Source organism: Trichechus manatus, unplaced genomic scaffold (assembly GCF_000243295.1).
Source record: "Trichechus manatus latirostris isolate Lorelei unplaced genomic scaffold, TriManLat1.0 scaffold00008, whole genome shotgun sequence".
NCBI lineage: Eukaryota > Metazoa > Chordata > Mammalia > Sirenia > Trichechidae > Trichechus > Trichechus manatus.
The window spans coordinates 29,329,841-29,336,108 of record NW_004443944.1 but is presented as its reverse complement, the minus strand read 5'-3'; positions in this window follow the sequence as shown (position 1 = coordinate 29,336,108).

Genomic DNA, 6,268 nt, shown 5'->3' with positions numbered 1-6,268 from the left:
TGTGTGTCTGTGTGTGTGTCTGTGTGTGTGTGTGTGTCTGTGTGTGTGTGTCTGTGTGTCTGTGTGTGTCTGTGTGTCTGTGTGTGTGTGTCTGTGTGTCTGTGTGTGTGTCTGTGTGTGTGTGTGTGTGTGTGTGTGTGTTGACAGAGCAGGCTAAAAATGTGGATGACGGCAGCTTCACTTACCCATCCAGTCAGTACTTACTGGAGGCCTATTCCATTCCAGACACTATATGAGGGGCCTTGAATACCAGACCACGGGGTATGAATTTCAGCCTGGAGATGGAAGGGAGCCAAGGAAGAGCTGTGAGCAGGAGAGGGAAGAGGGCTGAGCGTTAAGGAGTCTATTTGCTCCTAGAAGGGTAGCTGGCTTAGCAGGAAAGAACTCCACTGTCCACTTCCCCCTTCCCCAGCCTTAAAGCCTGCTGGGGACCCAGTTCCCAAGCAGAGTCCCAAGAGGGAGGTACAGAGTCTGGCCCTGCCTTGGCAAGAACAGAGAGGGTACAGCCCCAGACTCCAGTTCCTTTCCTTTTGCTCCTGAATGGCCCCAAATCTGTCTCTTCTAACCACCCTTGGGCAGAGAGGGATGCAGCCATTACCCTTTAAAAGTTCTACATGTGGGAATTCTAGAAGGGTACTCACACCAGAGCAGCTCACTGAGTAGGAGCTCACAAACGTACCCACGGGACCCCAAAGTCATCGCCCCACCCTTGCACCATGGCAGATGGACTAAAAATAAGCTGAGCTTTCGGCTTCCTGCCACCTGCCATCCTTCCTGAAATGAATCCTGCCTTACCATCACCTCCTCATTGACTGGGGGATTAAACACAGTCCACACAAACAAAGCTGGATGCCTGGAGTTTGGGGCTGGGAGATACTGTTGAGGGGTAGCATGGAGACAGCCATTCTGCAGGTGGGGAAACTGAGGCTCACAGACTTCTCTGTGACTTGTCTAGGGCCAGGCAGTGAGCCCAGGACAGAGATGGGATTGATACCTGGGTTTACTGACAATCAGGTGGGGGTCTTTTTCAATGTGTACATACAGGCACACGTTCATGCACACACACAGGTACCTTCAAATTCAGACATCTCTGGGCTGAACAACAAAGCTTTTTGAGTAGAAATTCTGGTGATACAGCCCCATATTAAGGTATAGGCTCACCTGTTGAGGGAGTTTGGAGAGCATGCCTGGCCCAGCTGACTTTCCCAGTTAAGTTTCTCCCCTCTCTAAGTTTCTTCGTCAATAAAATTGGAAGAATAATATTATCTACATCAGAGAGTTGTTGTGGAGATTAAATCAGTGATCAACACAGGAAAGGACTTAAAACAGTGCCTGGCACACAGAAATCGCTGTAATATCATCAATATTGTTTAACCCTTCATGGACCTGGGTTAGTAGGGGAAGAGGTGGAGGCCTCTATTTCTACAGTGATCAGGACTTGGTGGTTTTGACTCAGATTCCATGCTATCCACCTAGCTTTGTCTCAGCCTTGCCCTTTGTCTTAAGTTGGGAGGAGAAGGGGAGAGTGGCGAACCAGTTCTCCAGCCAGGCACATACACAGAGGCTGGCTCATACTTGTGAACACACACAAGGTCCCATGAGGGATGCACCCAGGCTGACACATCTCTGCGCTTTGAAGTGAGAGGCCCTAAGCCAGCAGGGAGCTCCTAGGGGTTGGTGAGGGCAAGTCCAAGGCCCAGACAGGAATAGAAGGGTGGCCTCTTGACCTCCAATCTGGAGCCCATAAAATTGAGCAGATGCTCACATCTGGGCAGGGATTAGATGGGTGTGGGCATCTGTTAACTCCATGGTTGTGAGCTCATGTGCACGTGTGTATGTTTGTACATGGATGCCTTCGTGTATGCACACAGATGCCCATATATGTCCACGTGTGAACAATGGAGTGGCACCGTATGTCTGCTTGGGAATGAGATTTCAGGATAACTCCCAGCACAGTGCTCACTGCCTGTTTTTATAGCCTCCAGGCGCAGGCTACCAGAATACTAAGCCCACTCCTTGGGGCCAGGGTCAGTAGATGGTTCTGCTGTTGTATGATCCTAAGCAAGTACCTTGACCTCTTTGTGCCTTAGTTTCCCCACCTATAAAATGAAGAGTTTGGATGAGTTGAGGTCTGAGGTCTTCTCCGGGCCAGATAGTAGGCCTCTGCAGTGAGAGGAGGGACAGCTCCTAGAGGTCTCAGGAGGTGACTCCACTGGGCTCCAGCCCCCAACTTCCAGGGGTAACCCTGATTCTACAGAGAAATTAAAGACTGGGGTCTAACCTAGCAGCCCTGACATAGGGTTCAGCAAAGGCTGGGAGAAGAATCTAGGGCTTTTAAGTTATCAGAGTGTATGCCAAGAGCTTCCTTTCTGGGCTTGGGAAATCAGAACCCTGTGCCCAACAGAATGCCTCCTATACCAGGTGGATAGAGGGCCAAGGTGGAGTCTCCTGTACTGGCCATGCTTCTTGAGATTCAGGCTGTAGCTGCTGAGCCTCAGACCCTCAGGCAGCCCTTCAGCAAATATTTATTATAGTCTGTTCTGTACTAGGTCCAGCACATGCTGGATGCGGGCAGGGGGCGGGGATTGATACATACACCCACAATTAATCATCATCACTTACTGTTTATTGAACAAATAAATGACTGTCCATCAAGGTAGAGATGGACACATGAGTATGGACAAGGAAGGTTAAACAGAGGAAGGAGTCAATAGAAACTCAAAGACAGGAAAGATTCGGATTTCAGAAAGGCTAAAAGAGGGCATGCCAGGTGGGGGAAACAGCTTGAGCAAAAGTGTGGAAGGGGAGAGTGTTGAAGAGACAATGAGGAATTAGATCTTAGCACAAAGTGCATGTAGGAGAAGAAGGGGAGATGCAGCTGGATAGGAGAACTGGGGCTGTGTTAAGGAGTGTGGTGCTTTGGGAGCCACAGGTTTTAGAGCAGGGAAGTGGTATGACAGGAGAGGTGTGTTAGGGATTATTTAGTATAAGTCAGCAAAGAGGTCAAGAGAAGGTATGTGGTTAGCAGGAAGTGAATGTGATGGGCAGAGGCTCAGAGTTACACGAAATAGGAAACTTTGGAGACACTACATCAAGAGCCAAAACACCCTCCCTCCCAGAGGCCTCTGAGTATCATTTTCTGGCTCCTTCTCCTATATGCTAGGACTGAGGAGTCCTCAGGGGTTTCAAACTGGGTTGGGACAAAGTTTTATCACCAGAACATGAACCTCTGGCCTGCCCTGCCTCTGCTTCCTGTTGTCTGTGGACAGCTCTTAGACGCTCCCTCACCAACCCTACTCTACTGAGAACTCAGAACTTCTGACCCTGGATTTTCTGAGCGTGTGTATTTGTGGTCTCTCCCCAGGCATCTTACAGGACATTAGGAGGGCTAGGGCTTAGAGCATGGGATCAGGGGAATTCTGAGGGTGGGTAGTTTGAAAGAATTTTAGTCAGCTCTAGAAGGAAGCTCACACATGATGAGTTTGACAGGTAAAGAAACTGAGGCCCAGAGAAGTAATGTGACTTGCTTGAGGTCACACAGCAAGTCTGGAGCCCAATCAGGACTGGAAACCAGGTCTCCCTGGGTGGGCCAAAGCACCCTGGGTTAGACAATCTGGTGCATGTAGAGGGTGGAGATGGTTGGGGCCAGAAGCTATGGGTTCAAATCCTGACTCTGCCATTGACTAACTTCGTGATCTTGGGAGTCTTTTAAGTTCTCTGAGTCTCATTTTCTTCAACTGTAAAATGGGGATAATACTCAGCTTTTGGGGTTATTTGTGAAGACTAAAAAAAAACGCATACAAAGCATTACAGCACAGTGCCTGGCACACAGTATGTGTTCAGTCGGTGGCAGCTAATGGTCTGGAAGTGGCAATAGTCGGTGTCACTAAATGTTGAATGTCTTATTTCATATGAATCCACATACTAACAGATCTGTGAGCCTCAGTTTCCCCATGTGTAAATCAGGACTAATAATCCCTGTTCCATCACTCTTACGTTCAGCCCCGGCAGCAATGTGGATTAAGTAAGGTCGGTAAAAGCTCCAGCGCAGAGCAGACTATAGGTCAGTGTTTATTCAGCCCAGAGCAATTCGACTTACTCTTTGCAAAATTTCCCGCCACCCTCACCACCGCCTCTAAATTTCCAGGTGCTGCCTGGGAACCAGGGACAGGGGAAGTGCGCCTTCTCTCAAGCCTGCTGAGGAAAAATGGGGTGGGAAGCAGAGAAAGCGTAGCGGTGAGGTGAGACAGAAAAGGAAGAGCAGGGAGAAAGGTGGTGGGGCGAATAGAGGTGGACGGATGTGGTGTGGAATAGAGAAAGGGTACAGATGGGGGGGCAGGTGAAAGGACGTGGGGGGCGGTGAGAGGGGTAAAGGCTCAGAGAGATGTGGAGCGCGTGCAGGAAGATGGGGATCCTGTAGGAAGGAGTGGGGATCCTCCTCACTGAAAGGTCTGCGGGTCGCCGTAAGGCAGGGGCGGGGGTCCAAGCTCCCAGCGGCTGTCTCAGAGGACCGCCCGCCGAAGCTTGGAGTCGGGCTCCGGGGCAGGAGCGACTAGGCAGCGAACCGCGGAGGGGGCGGGGAGGGGGGATCCGCAGCCTGGGATTGGCCGCCGCTTCGCCGGCCAGTGACGCGAGGCGGGCGGGCCTCTTTGTGACGTCACAATCAGCTGTTTGAGCGTTCCAATTTGTGCCGTGAGCCCCGCCGCTGCGGCTGCACAGACTCAAAGCCCCGCGGGCGAGCGCAGCAGCCGCGAGCGTCCGCTTCGCAGCCCCGCCGCCTCCCCCGCTCGGCCCCAGCGATGCAGCCCGGCCTGTGAGCAGCTGCCTACCCCGGGACGCTCCGCCGTACAACTACCTCAGCACCGCCCCGCCTGCTGCACGCCCCCGCCCCCAGGTGAGTCCTGGCCAGTTCCAGCCGGGGGCTTCCCGCGCCCCAGGACACGCCCCGTGCCCCCCGCTCCCGGGCCTTTTGTCTCCCCCAGCGGCCGCGGGGGCTACGTTCCCGGCTCCCGATTGGCTACCACATGCCCGGTAGACCATGACGTAGACTTATTTGCATATGACATTGAGACGTCACCAAGGCCGGCCCTGCTCCCGGGACTGGGTCAGTTGTCCTCCGGTGACCCGGTGGGAGCCGGCTCGGAACTGGGCCCAAGGGTGAGGAACGCTGAAAGACGGCTGGGCCAGAAGAGGCTCAGCGGTTTCCTGGGCTAATCCGGGGGCCGGGGTCAGGCCTCCTGATCCCCTTTCTCTTAGACACGGGAGGGGGCCGGATGGCGCTGCTGGGTCTAGGCTGGGGGGTTGTCAAGAGTTCAGCGGCGATTTCGGATTCCAGGTCGGTGGAAGCGGGGGGAGTGCCAGATTGTAGCGGAATCACCTCCCTCCAGCTCCAGGCCCCGCCCCCCAGAGACTAACATAATAACATCCTCCTAATCCCTGACATGTGTGGAGGGCTTTAGCTGACGTCACCCCCCTAACCTCAGAACGCAGGTCTTAGACCCCGTATCAATGATCGGGAAACTGAGGCCCAGAGAGAGGACGTGTCTAACTCGAGGTCACTCAATTAGTCATACCAACTGAGTGGATGACAGATGCGTTCCAAAAACCTATTGCCGTCGGAATCGACTCATAACGACCCAGTAGGACAGAGTAGAACTGCCCCAAAGGGTTTCCAAGGTGCTCCGTGGGAGAAAGATGTGGCCGTCTGCTTCCGTAAAGATTACAGCCTTGAAAACTCTATGGGGCAGTTCTACTCTGTCCTATAGAGTCGCTAGGAGTTGGAATAGACTCCACGGCAATGGGTTTGGTTTTTCTTTGTTGTTGTTTAATCTTTACAAAAGCAGATGGCCACATCTTTCTCCCATGGAGTGGCTAGTAGGTTCTATCTGCCAACCATTCGGTTAGCAGCTGAGTGCTTAACCACTGTGCCACCAGGGCTCCTTTGAAAGACACATTAACCATGGGCATATATACATAGTTGCTCAATACAAGTAATAAACTATACATGTCCCTTCCAATGGGGCCCCTGCTCTGGGCTTAGCTCCAACCCAATTTGAAAGGGCTCCTAAGCCTTCTCATTCTTGGACCTTTTTCCAGGGGTCTCTGGAAATTGGGTCTCTTTTGTGGCCCAGACCCTGACTCTCCCCTGTCCTTATTCTGTAACTTTTAGTCCCAGAGCCCAGTAAAATCACCTCCTCCCAGCTGTTTTGACTACAGAAAGATGAGTCATTGACTGCCTCAGGGTGTCTCCAGGGCTAATGTTGGGGTG